Source organism: Heterodontus francisci, chromosome 3, assembly GCF_036365525.1.
Source record: "Heterodontus francisci isolate sHetFra1 chromosome 3, sHetFra1.hap1, whole genome shotgun sequence".
In the NCBI taxonomy this organism is placed as follows: Eukaryota; Metazoa; Chordata; class Chondrichthyes; order Heterodontiformes; family Heterodontidae; genus Heterodontus; species Heterodontus francisci.
In genome coordinates this window covers 62,573,011-62,587,642 of record NC_090373.1, presented here as the reverse complement: position 1 = coordinate 62,587,642, position 14,632 = coordinate 62,573,011, and positions in this window count along the sequence as shown.

Genomic DNA, 14,632 nt, shown 5'->3' with positions numbered 1-14,632 from the left:
ACTCTGCCGGCGGACCAAGAGCACTGAGACATATTCCCTGCTGCACACTGTAGTGTTCAGTGGATTAACTGATCTGAGTTTCGTTGTGTTAATCTGTTCACCGATCAATGTTCACTGTACTTAATTACTTAAGCCTGAGGGGGGAGCAACTCAGAGTATAGAAGTTTCTGGAAAGAACAGACAGAGACCCCCACCCCCACCCCTTGAAGGAAATCAGCCACGTTGCTGCCTCCCAGAGAACTCCGAATCAGCATCCATATCCTCAAATCGGAAACATCAGGACCACTAAAGGAAAGTCACATGACCACCGAATTCAACCTGAAGGCAGCCAAGTCACCAACCTCCACAGACTGTTTACCCCTTTTATTTCTCTGGACTCTAATTTGACCAATCTATCCTTCCCCACTCTGTAACTTATTTGTGTGTGTGTGCATGTGAGAAAGTTGGAGCATATTCTATTTTGCTTAGATCGGTTTAAGTACAATAAAGCTAACCTCTTTGTTAAACTCAAGAACACCTATCCAATTGGTTCTTCTTATGATCACAGCATGTAAACAGTTGAACACTCACTGAATTGGCAAGTATATCCAATTCAAAGATAAATAAATTTGTAGTGGTCGAACAAGAGAGGGAAAAGAGGGGAGCCTTTTGACCCCTCTTCACCTGATCGTAACAAGGCACACCCTCAACTTTTATGCTTCTTGCTCCTTCTCGGCTGTGACGGGGACATCAATTTCAGATAGTTTGCTGTCCACAGAAGTATCAAATACTGGTCCAATACATTGTTCAGCAGGAGCAACACTTTAAACTCCTATCACACTGAGATAGGACTGTCCAATTCCACCATGTTACTGTATTTTTTGAAGTACGGGGTTATTGATGGTCCCCATGTTGGCGTTCAGGCTGCTAGGCACAACATCATGGCCCATGTGAACAGAGGGGATTCTATTCCACATTGAGGAGCTGCTCAGTGGCCATTGATATCATATTGTGTAAGCCAACGTCTGCTTCTTATACAGCAGCCACCATTGTTTCCAGCCTGTTCCAAGCTTATTTGAAGTTGAAGGCCGAGTGGACAGATATCTCTTCAAAGACCAAGGATGTTCACTTTAGGCTTAGCTGGTGACACAATTGCAGCAAGTACAGACAGGAATAGATAGAAACTGCAATAAATTGTACGTTAGATCCAGAATTATTATTTAAACAGGCCATGAGTATTTTCAAGGGTGTTTGTGTTTAGCTTCATATGTGTAATATTTCACTTATCAATTTTTCTAACTGATTCTCTTTTGGGGGAGTAAGTAAATATTTTGGCTAACTGAAGCTTAACTGGCAGGTCAAAGGGCATCTGGTGGCTGTAGGCATCCGAAGGCTATGTATTATTAAGGCATTGCTTCTCGGAATCTGTGGTAGCTGATTGGTGTTGCAGCTTCAAGATGCCTTCTTCCATGCCTGGTGCAGTAGGTACAAGAGTGGGTGTCAGTTTCTTTAAGTAGGTGTGTCATTTGTCTGAGTCTTTGAGAAGGTTTTCAGCTGATGGACTATCAAATTGGCTTTTGTCAGTCAGTGATTCCCATTTCTACAGCAACGTGGTAAGTGATTAGTTATTTTTGTTTTACCGATCCATCCTTTTCATTGGTTGAGTCACGTCAAAGAAGGCAATGCTCACAGAGTAAAGCAGGACATTTTAGAGTAAACCTAATGGAGTAACTTCTCACAACAAGTTCCTGTAGACTACTGTGCCTGTGATTAACAACCAGACAGGAATTTCTAGGTTATTATAAGCTTTGATTATGGATAAAGCTGAAACTGATAGCAATGTACTGCTAAACAAAATCATGAGGTAGAATTTCCACAGGGATTTTTCATCAATCATAACTTTAGCAAAAGCCCTGTAGAAATAGCATAAATGGCTGTTTATTCCAGTTCTCCAGGAGTTTCTGCTGATCCACTGAAGTCCAGGCACTAAGAAGAACGCCCAGAAAATTACCACCAAATAATTTTAAGAACACTAGGTATAAAATACAAAATACACAAAGTCCTGTCAAAAGAATTTGGCAGTACAGCCCATGGGTCAAAGGTGATTACCATTGAGTTCAGCAGGTTCTCAATACTGGACCAAACTTTGATCTCTTACAGCAGCAATAGATCTCTGACACAATTTGAACCACTAAACTTTTTTTCCATCACCAACTAAGTCATTTGCATAATCATACAATGGATACACAACTACTGCATATCAGAACTCTGATTACTGTTTATTACTGTTGCTCCATAGACTTTGGAGTATGGTAGTTGGAAAACCTCCAACTTCACTGAGTCCCATTATAAGTGTACCCATAAAAATATAAAAAGGAGTTTATTAGAATTAATAACGGTTTGGTATATTTACCCAGCAGTTTGCTTAGTTTGGATAGGAATTAATCTATTAAAATGTGACTGAAAGGTTTGTTGGCCCTTGACAATAGATACCTAAATAATCAATATAAAATGGGCTACCTTTTCTTTTAAACTGTTTTCCATTTGATAGATGATTTAAAGTTAATAAACTTATCATCATCATCACATTTCTTCTGTCTATAAAATTGAGTACTGCACATAGCGTTGTCATGCCAATTTGCTTTGTTGAATGATAATTTTCTTTAATCCATTGACTGGGGATCTGAATTTATATTTTTAGAAGAATTTTTTTTAAAAAACAGATAAAAATGATGACTTTGCTAGCAGCTTAGGATGGCCACCTAATTTGCAACTCTGTGTCATACATTGCAAGGCCTGTGACGGAGACGAAATGTCTGCTCATTCATAGCAAGATCCAAGACGCAGGAAGTTCAAGGGAAATACCTGTTCCTTTTAGCAATACAGAAATACTGCTAACTACTATGTTTGCATCACTGTAACAAGCCCCACCCCATCTGTGATTTTAAGCTGGTGTTCTCTCTGCAGCAAAGGAGAAGCTTCTGGACTCTGACATAAAGGCCTGCTCAGGTCTGCAATTGAAACCCGACCCAAGCCCGACAGAACCACATCGGACCCGGCCCGAGTCCTTTGATTTTTTTCCTGCACCTGACCTGACCCGGCCCAACCACCATAATGAAGTTGATTATATTAAGGCTGCTTTTGCTGACAACACTACCACTAGGTGCACATGTGCGACTTCAGGTAGCTGCCAGGACTAAAGATGGCCCTGCTCAAATAATCGCACGAAGGCAACCTAACCTAAACACATGGCAGCACACAATGGCGAGAGGGAGAGAGCGAGCGAACAAGCTGGGGACGGGGCAGGTAGTGGAGCGGCCAGAGAGAGCAGCGAGGGGGTGGCGGAGCGGCCGGAGAGAGCAGCGATGGGGGGAGGGGAGCAGAGCTTGACGCATGCGTGAATACCCATTTAGCGTTGCATTGCTGTACGCGTAAAGCGCATGCGCAGAGGCCGACCAGGCGCGTTGCCGGAAGATGCACGCGTCACGCGATGACGTAATCGCATGCATTAACCAGTCCTGGCAAGTCGGAACGCAGCGCACGCACAGAGAGCAGGAGCCCATCTGTACATGTGCGCACCTTGGCACAGCCTGATGACATCAGTGGCCAGCTGCATTGTCAGGAATCACTTTGTTTTATTAAAGAGGTTGTGCTCTACCTTGGATGGAATCGCTCACTGCAGACTAGTTTCCCGCCTTGACGTCCTGGCTGTCACTGTGTCCGATCCGGCCCAACCCGATTCGAGCCCAAATGCCAGACCCGGAAGAGCAACCCAACCCAAACTCGACACATGTCGTCAGGCCTGGTTGGGTTCAAGTCGGGGAGCCATGCTCTACTCTGACACGTGCAGACCCACATTGGTGGGGGGGGGGTGCTGCAGGGGGGATGGTTGGGGTGGGTCCCTCTCTCTCTCCATTACAGCTTGTAAGCTTTCAAATCCTGTTTGTTGACCTACACTCAAAGTTGCATATACAGTATAAATTCCTGGAGACTTGTTTTCTTGCAAAGCCTACTTTTGTGTCAGGTATTTGAATACTCGGTTGAAGCATCAATTACTGAGTTGGCTTTAATGCCTGTGTTTCTTTTCCACTCATGTCTTTATCATCTTGATTGGCTGCAGGTCATGTCAATCATTGTAAGCCACTCGAAAATGTAATTAAGGCTCTTGCCTTCCTGATACGAATGAACACCCTGCATTTTAGTGCTGTGGTGAGTTTTTATGATTAACAGCTACACAGACCATTCACATAGTGGTTTGAAAGCACTGCCCCATCCCTCTCCTCTGCAGTGATGGCAAATACAAATAAAGTCAAAAAATCATTATTTATGGCTGTAAAGGTGTGAATTAGTTTTATCTTGTTTAAAATCATCAAAATAACATATAACATGAAATGTTTATTTTCACCTAAATTTGAGAGGAAGGATTATGTAAATAACTATACAGTGAGTTAATTACTTAAATGATTTATTATAAACCATTTCAGCTGTTAATCACAATGTCACTTTGCCCTATTCCCTATACGTCCAATGGACAAAGGAATTAACACCCCTCCCCCACCCATCAAACGTCTCTCCTCTTTTGCAACAAAACATCTCACTGTGAGAAATATCACAGAGTATCTACTCGTGATAATAAAGACTAGTTAAGAAATACATATGCCTAATGTAGCTGGCAGTGCTGCGTAAATGAATGGGTTCTGCAAATGGCCTGTGTAGTTATCAATCATAAACTATTTCCTAATTTGTTGGACTCTGATCCCAAAACCGGCATAGATAGCCTCGCTGTAAATACGAAAGAATGTTTACTCATTTACAGCTAAAACCTTATCTTAGTCACTCTAAAGCGTGGAAAAAACAGCATTGCATAATGTTATTGAGATTCAACGACATAATTTAGGAAACCATGAAAGAGAAAGTGCTATTCATTCCATCAAGGCCATTCTTTCCAAAGATGCTTTAAAAATTTGCTTGGATAGGCTAAACTTGTATTTCCTTGAATGTAGAAGTTGAAAGGTGATCTAGTTGTGGTGGTTAAGATAACTGAAGGAATTGATAGGGTGGATAGAGAGGAACTATTTCCTCTGGTGGGAGTGTCCAGAACAAAGGAGCACAACTTTAAAATTAGAGCTGGTTCATTCAGGGGTGATATCAGGAAGCACAAAGGGTAGTGGAAGTCAAAACTCACCCCCAAAAAACTGTTGAAGTTTGGTCATTGAAAATTTAAAAACTGAGATTGATAGATTTTTGTTAGGCAAGTGTATTAAGGGATATAGAACCAGATAGATTTAAGATACAGATCAACCATGATCTAATTTCATGGCAGAACATGCTTGAGGGGCTTAATGGCTGTTGTAGTGTCTTTACTTCACAAAAAAAAGAGAGTACAAAGTTTTCACAGTAAACTGTTCCAAGAATTTAGGCTGCCCCAAAATTGCACAATATCAGGTAAAGGCCTGCTACCCGACCCGAACCCGACGGGACCCGACGACATGTGTTAGGCTCAGGTTGTGTCAGGTTGCACTTCTGGGTCTGGCATTCGGGCTCGGGTCGGGCCAGGTCGGACACGCTATATCACAGGTAAGTGGCTCCAATGTTCATTGAATTTTTGGACTAGAAAGGTGGTTTTGTTACAGTTATTTTAACCTTGTGCAGATCAGCAACAAAGTGAAAAATGGAAGGTAAGTTAACTGATGGTCGGGTCGGGTCAGGTACGGGAAAAAATGGAAGGATCAGGCCAGGTCAGACTTGGGTCAGATGTGGTTCAGTCGGGCTCGGGTCGTGTTTTTTCTTTGCAGACCCGAGCAGGCCTTTAATATCAAGTCACAGAATCATTAGCATGTACAATGTCACTACAATAGTAGCCACAGCAGTGCTTCCTCCATGGTGGCCATTCACCTTGAGACAGACTAATCAAGTCAGTACCTCCAAGATGATAAAGACCATTTTTTATTTCCTTGAAATGTGATTTTCCTGTTTGCACAGTCATGGTTCACAAGTTTCCAATCAGCACATGTGGATTATAGGATGAACTATGTATTGAAGGGATAAAGAGACTCACAACAGCAGGTTAAAGCATTGAAATGCAATTATCATTATATTTTAACTTTAATTGTGCAATTCCTCTATTAAGTGCTTTAACTTTCAGCATCCAAAGGTATTAGGCAGGATTTCCATTCCGGGGTCAGAACTCTGACATCGCAGTCACTTCTGGGTCCCGACCCCGCACCGCATCAGCAATGTCCATCTGTTGCAATTTCAATATGGAAAGTAGGTAATTGGCCTAGAGTCATATTTGCCACCCAATTAGCAGCTGCAGATGCAGGAAAGGGGTGGGACATAGGCAGCAGCGGGCCCGATTTAAAGGGCAGGCAGCAGCCATTACTGAGGTTGCCATTCATCCAAAGCATGGAAGAAGGAGCAGAGCAGAGGGAAGTAGGAAGGGAGCAGCCACTAACCCCCCCCCCAACCCCCACCTCTGTTTTTCTGATGCCTCGTTCGAGATGCTGCTGGAGGCAGTGACTGAGCGCAAACACAACCTGTTCCTTGCCAGTGGTAACAGAAAGCCTGCAAGACTTACCAAGATGGCATGGCTGGAGGTGCCATCTGGTCAGCAGCAGGGCAGTGGTGAGGAGGAACTGGGTGCAGTGGCAGAAATGCTTCGATTACCTTTACAGGTCTGGCAAGGTGAGTCCAAAGATAGACCCAGTTGGCATGCCACCTGGTCACCAGTCATCAGAGTGCAAAGGAGAGGGGCATCCTGAAGGTGCATAGAGTTCTCCAGACAATGGTAGAGATGTGTGCTACGCAGCCTTAAAGACCCTCAAGCATAGGTCAGAACCCTCGTGATATTGGACAGGTAGCTGGAGTGCAGACTGCAACACATTATGCAACTGAAAAGCTACAAGAGGTGAGCAAGAATGGCATTGTCCTAACTGCATCGTTCTTCACTTTGCAGGCTAAGGGGAGTTTAATGTCAGGGAGAACACGAGAGCATGCCTGGACAGTGGGATGCCACACCTTGCATTACTGATGCACTTTGAGGGCTGGCCTTTGATGTGGCCAGAGTGTCAAGCCACAGGGTCTCTGGGATCAGAGAAATAGGTGTACACCATAGACAGGATAAAAACACCTCAACATTTCCAGGTTCAAGGGATGCATGGCAATGCTCCCCATGCAACAAGCGATCAAAGCATGAGCTGCCATCTCCTTATTTTAAGTAGTGTGTGCATCTGTTGACTGTCCCGATCTCTCATCACCATCTTCTCTTATGTCTCCCACAGGGCCAGCTACAAAGGGGCAGAAGCCCATACAATGCTAACAAGATCCCAAGGAATCGGGGAGGAAGACAACTCGGAACCTTCGCCGTCACATCTTTCTTGCACATCCTGCATCAACACAGACACTCACTGAAATGCTCCTGTCATTACATTTCATTTCGTGTGGTGTGGGTGTGTGAAGAAAATGTGCTATGCTGAATGATGATTTTTAATTCATCGGTTGAAGACCTAAATTAAACTTTTGAAAGGAAAGCTGGAAACTTAAATTCAACTTTTAAAAAGACAGCAGCTAAGATGGGCACTGCAATTTGCATTGAAAAAGCTCACATTCCAAGCTGTCGAGATGGAAACACATGTCTGAATAGCCCTCATCCAGAACAATGGCTTGAGCAGTTTGAATGAGCTAGCTGGTATCACTTTCATTAGCAAGATATTCAAAGCCATCTTGGAACATTAACAGTGGTGGAGATGAACCTTACAGGGTAAACATTTGAAACAATAAGAACTGAGAGAGATTGGAATTTTTAGATTTGGAGCTCATTATGGGACAATCATGTGACAGTCTCGTCATCTGTATGAAATTTGGAGTTTCTTTTGGACACATCAGACAAGCTTCTAAGTTAACCAGTGCATGATCCAAGTGATCTCTCTCTCTCCCTCTCCAGGCAACACTATCTGTGGGCTACAAAACATCCAAGTCTATCATTTCTGCAGACAGAGACTCCAGGGAGAAAACCACTGTCTCTAAGAAAACCCTGAACCAGATGGCCACCTCTACCAACCCCCAGAAACCTCAGGACCACGAATTCAGCCAGAAGACCACTGAATTACCAGACCCCAAAGACTGTATATTCTTTTATTGTTCTGGACTCTAATCCAACCAATCTACTCTTCTTCACTCTGTAACCTATTTGTGCATGTATGTGATTCTCGTGTGTGTGTGTGTGTGTGCATGAAAGTTGGAGCGTTGTTTATTATTTTTACTTAGATCAGGTTTTGTTTAAACTCAAGTCAACCTGTATGATTGGTTCTTTTATGACCATGGCACATAAAAGGTTAAACACTCACTGGTTGGTAAGCACATCCATTGTTTAAAAGAAATAACCCTTGTTGTGGTCAAACAAGGAGAGGGACAAGAGGGGAGCCTTTTGACCTTTCCTCACCTGGTCGTAACACCTGTCCATTATGGAACAATTTTCACTGATGCATTTAGCACTTAAATTCTTTTATTTGTATCAGTTATTTATAAGATCTGAGAAACTTCAAATTTGACAATATGTATTCGAAGTGAAAAATTGGCACTTTTTTTTTACTTTTATGAACATCTTGGAGTGTTCAAACATCAATGAACCTAATGATTTCCTTTGAGATTTGGAAGTTGAGTTCCTCAACTTAAATTACATTTTCCAAATCACAAGTGCTGATCCAATCAAATTAATTTACCTTTTTATTAATGTCTATTGCACATTATGACCAGGTGAGAAAGAGGTATAGGGATTCCCTTTCAGCCTTCACCTGGTCTTACCATAACAGGGTTTAATTTTAAACACACCGTGTTTTGTAGCTCCACCTTGCTGAATCCTGTTCACCACTCTCCGCTTATAAGGCAAAGAAACCAGCACAAATGGGGTTTCTTAGATTTCAAGAAGAAAAGTTGAAATTTATTAAACTTGAACTTAACCTCGGTTGACACCAATGGATACACGATGCGCCCATGCTAGCATGCATAGGTGATACACAAAAGCAAATAGAGTCAGAAAAGAGCAGAAGAAAAATAAAGTGGAAAGGTTTGAGACAATATCTGAAGAGTTTTTGTTACGGTTCTTCGAGCTCACTGTAGAGTCCTTGGTTGTAGGTAGATCTTGCTTTTTGTGGGGGCCCCATGTTCGTTATAGGAGACTTTTCTCTCTTGAGGTTCATGTGTCTTCAGTGGATTCAGAGGCTCGTGAGAAAGAGATGGGAGCAGACCGTAGAGGTCTTCTCAGTTCAGCAGCAAGCAGACTTTCTGACTTCAAACTGTTTGTACAATTCAGAAAAACCCAGGTTGCCAAGCTGGTCTGACCACGACTTGGATTGTATCACCTTAGCAATCTCTGGAATGCTCCTCTTACACACAATATCTGGTGATCAAGGTCCATTGTGGATTGAATGTGTCAGGGAATGGTCCTTTGTCCTTCTAAGCACCGTATGTTAATATGCAAATGTATTTTCCAGCCACGGCTGATCTGTTTAATAAGTCCTTTCTTCACTACAGTAACAGTTTAAAATCAATGTTCATGACAAAATTAATGTGTCTCATTCTTGGCAGGTGGGGGCCAAGCAAGACATGCAGGTACCATTAAGACAATTCATGCGTCGGTTGGAAATTAACCACCGCAACATTTTTCAACAGAACAGGAAAAGAATTGTCCATCCATCAGTAAATTCACAACCAAAATTTATTGGAATTTGAATTTTTCCCAAATTCATAGTAATTTCAATTGTCTGCTCCATGTTAAAATGAGTAGAAGAATATTTTTAAGCAGTCACTGATTCCAACAGTTAAACCAATAATTAGTGTAGTTGAGATACAATCCACATACTCACTCTGACTTTAGGGATCAGGATAGCCACTGTGATTGAGAAGGAGCGTCTAACCCATTTGTAGATGGAATAGGTGGAAGAATGAATGCCAAGTCTTAGAATATCCAAAAACACAATGTGAGGATGTGTGGATTCAGTAGAGAGATCATTGTGGAGGTGGGCCCACACTTTACTAATCCATGTGGTTTAAATTAACATGATGGAATTCCATTCCCTGGACATGCAAATTCTGTAAGGGGCACAGAACATCATAACATTGATTACTGGCAAATTTCCCAGTATCCATGGATCATCCTGCAAAATTCTTGTGTACCCGCAATATTTAAGGAGAATAACTGATTTGGATGGCACACATTAAATCTGAGCGCAGTCCATAAAACCACAATCCAGTTGTCCAACACACATTTGGAAATGTAGAAACAGAGATAGAGACGCTCAAGCATATTTGATGTTGTCTTACAGTATTGTCCCAGTACAGTCTGCAACATCTTCATTGTTGCTGCGTTTTGCACAATCTGATTTTAAGCAGAGTACATATCCAGATCGAAGAGTAGTAATGCATTTTTTTTTTAATATGAGGAGGAATTACAAGTAACACAGCCAGGGTGTCAAGACCCAGAAATGGACAGACACATCAGGAATCATCTCAGCAAGAACGTTTAAAATATTTTTAACACATTTACAAATAACACTTAATGATTTTATTCCTAATTACCAGGCTTTGTGATATGTTTTTCAGGATATGGTGTTTTGAACTGTGCTGTATAGAATTACCATATTATTTTATTAACCTTATCAACATTAACATAATATTTCATTTACTGTTATGCCTTTGTTTTGCATTGGCACATGCTCATTGCCTACAGCATGCTTTTGACTTCCATTGGGAGTGTCTGACAGCTTTCATTCAAGTTACATAAAACAAAGTATGAATTCATTTCCTGAAAATAAATGTAGTCATAGCAACTGACCAGAATTTTCTGGTCAGCTGCGAGCATTGAAATTAAAACAAGTTTGACTAGCTCCAGCATATAGCAAGGCATGCCCCTCAGAGTCCTATTGGCTGCTTCCCTCACCAATCTCTTTCTATCCCTCTCCACACAACAGTAATTCTGTCCACTCGCTTCCTTGTACATGTGACTTCAACCCCTCTCTGTTGCCATGGTAGTAACTAAAAATGAATTTTACACACAATCAGATTATCAGCACAGACATATGTGCCACTGACTAGCTGCCAATATTACATTGTCTCAGCACTAGCAACTGCTACCACCAATAATGTTTAAATATAAATTAAATTTTAATCTTTATTTCAGATATGTAAGAAATAATTGAGAGCCACCAAGAGGAACACCAGCTTCTTATTTAATAATACCCACACTGAGCTCAGATTTCAAATCAATTCTTCATTAAATATATATTGTTCAGTGCTACCATAGATAACACTAGTGAAGAGACAGATGGACCAATATAGATTAATATTAATTCCACATTTAGTAAGAAAACATATATCTCATATAAAATATACATTAAAGTAAACAAATAGTCCATTTTTTCATAGTAGAATACCACATTGATTGTCATTTTTAGTAGTAGTTCATTTCACAATACTACGGTTAAGAAAATTTAGGCTAACAAGGCAGACAGTAGTATTTTATCCTCATCGTGTTGCTCTTCAGTAGTGTTGGGGTGATAACACTACAGGAGTAATTTTCTGACGTCGCACTTCTGACAGGGAGTTTCTCACACTGAGAGTTCATATTAGAAATTCAAGCATCTACTGTACACTATTTTCCAATCATTATTTTAAATGGTTGACAAACTGTGTGCAGACTCACCTGAGTTCTGATACCTGCAGTTGGTGAACGAGTGAGGCTTCCCACCAGAAGGGCAAAGTCAGAAAAGGACACCTGTTGTATAGCCACTCCAGGCGCTGCTTCACAAACCACTGACCACCTCCAGGCGCGTATCCATTGTCTCTCGAGATAAGGAGGCCCAAAAGAAGAAAAGAAAGACGAATCATTAATTCTAATTTTAATTCCAACCCTCCCCCTTAGAACAAGCTGTATGAGATTTTCATATCAAAGCACAAGCGAGGAAACAGGGACCTGCAGATAGCTATTAATGTGGAATAACAGGCGCTGCTGTTGATACAGTAGCAATGATGGCACCATCTTGGAGGTTGCATAGCCATATCGCTGTGTTGCCATTTACAGATTCAGCTCCTGCAAATTAAATCACAGTATCAACACTAGTCTCCCCAGCTTCCCAGGGGTCTCAAATGCCTATTTAGCTGTTAGATTTGATGAAAGAAAAAGTGAACATCACACAATCGAGACAACTAACGTAAGCCCCAATTTAAGCAGCCATATGTCTGTTCCAGGCCAGCAGCCTTCTCACCCACTAACAGTCCTGGCTGAATATTGCATCATGCAGGACTTGGTCATCAAAGGGGCAGCTGAGCCTCTCATCTCCCCCCGCTAGTCAATTTTTTACTGCTGGCCTTCTGTTTTGCATGTGTTGAATTTCTTCCCCTAGGCGTAAGCATTCTTGATCATTTTTCATGATTGTTCATGCAAGTGCATTCAGCGGAACTAATGACATTATATCTGACTTTGTGTTGGATCAGTGGTGAGTTTAAAGACTAATCTAAGAAAATTCTGAAATAGTTTTGAATTTAAAGGGTGGAGATAAAAAGAATAATTATGAATGCTGCAATCTCAAATAAATTAGAAATGCTGGCGATACACGCAGAGATCTTTATCTCTCACCTTCAACTCCTCCACTTTCAAATCTCTTCCCCCATCTCTTTGTTCATGCCTCTGTTCAAATTCCCTAACTCTTCTGCTTCTTGAGCTGGGCATTTCTCTATACAGTACTTTATGGGTTCCCTACATTAAAGGCACTACAGAAATTCGGCTTTCTTTCAGTTAACTCTGGTGCTGGAATTTGGAATACTTCCCATTTCGATCATCCAGTCTGGAATTTTTGGTATGGGGTGAGAAACCCGATGCCTGGAACATTTCCTGGTCCCGAATCCATGCTGCATCAGCATCAGTGACACAATGCAATTTCCATATATAAAGGGCCTAATTGGCTCGGGACGGAGTCCAGCGCTCAATTAGAGGTGTCGGAAGTGTCCTGGAGGCAGGAATCCATTATCCATCTGTCACAAGTCCTGTGGTGATGGGCGAACAACATAACATCAGGTGTGGATTCACTGGGAGCTGTAGCCTTGAACCTGCACACAGGTGGCTCAGGCCATAGGGTCCTTTTTCACTTGAAGGAAACAGTAGTGGAACTTGGCAGCCCCCTGAGCAATTGAGCAGCCCTTTTCAGGACTATGCTGCTCACCTCCCTAGAATGAGGAAGGGGCTAGAAAAGGAGCCCCAAACATTGTCTTCTTCACATACCCTGACCAGCAGACCACAGCTGGTGGAGACTCCACCAACACAGTCATAAGTCAATCTCAAAAAAGAAAGTAAGTGTGACACTGGTCACCATTGGCACATGGAACGTGCACACCCTCATAGACGATGCCACAGCTGACTGACATGAGAGAAGAACTTCTCTTGTTGCTGGAGAGTTGGCTAGGTACAACATCCAGATTGCCAGCCTCAGTGCAACTCCTCTCCCTGAGGAGGGTCAGCTCAAGGAAATCGGCACAGGTTAAACATTCTTTTGAAGTGGCCATGGAAAAGAAGGCCGGCGTGAAGCTGGTGTACGCTTTGCTGTCATGAACCGTCTCATCAGTAAGTTGACTTGCCTTCCCAAGGGTGGTAATGATCATCTGATGGTGCTTAAACTCCACCTGCACAGCAACAGGCAAGCAACTCTCATCAATGTGTACACCCCCACCATTACTAACCCTGATGAAGTCAAGGATAAATTTTACGATGACCTCCTTGATTACTGCTGTACCAAATTCCGACAAGCTAATCGTGACTTCAACGCAAGAGTTGAAGCAGATCATCAGACTTGGGAAGGAGTCATTGGAAAAAATGGGGTTGCAGGTTATAACAGCAATGGTCTCCTCTTACTGAAGATGTGTGCTGAACATGAGTTCCTAATCACCAACACAGTTTTCTGCCTCCCGAACTGCACAAGTCATCTTGGATGCATCTCCTTTCTATGCATTAGCATTTAATCAACTAAGTCATCACCAGGCAGAGGGAAAGGCAGGATATAATAAAATACATGTGCGGCGTTGACTGCTGGACTGACCACTGTCTTATCATCTCAAAGCTAAACATCAAGATCCATCCCCCTAAATGACCCCAGAGCATGAAGGCTCAGAGGTATCTCAATGTCTCAAGGCTCAAACAGGCAGGGGTGAAGGTACATCTGTCAGAGAAACTCGAGAGTCACATGTGTACAGCGAAAATGGACACTCACTGCATCGAGGATGACTGGGCGATCTTCAGGGATATTGTGTACTCCACTGGCTCTACCTCTTATAAGCATCAAGATTGGTTTGACGAAAACAATGAGGTGATCCTGAAACTACTAGAGGAGAAACATCACCTCTGTAGGGCTTACCTCAATGACAAGTGATCAATTTCCAAGCATGATGCTGAACGAAACATCCACTGGACTGTCCAGTGCAAGCTCAGAGAGCTGCAAGACACTTGGCTGAATCAAAAAGCAGACGAACTCCAGTCATATGCAGACCACAAAGACTGAAAGAGATTCTACGATGCTCTGAAATGTGTCAACGGGCCCCAATCTACTGATTCATCACCAAACCACATTGCCAACAAGTCAACACTGTTCACAGAAAAGCTCAAATTCTA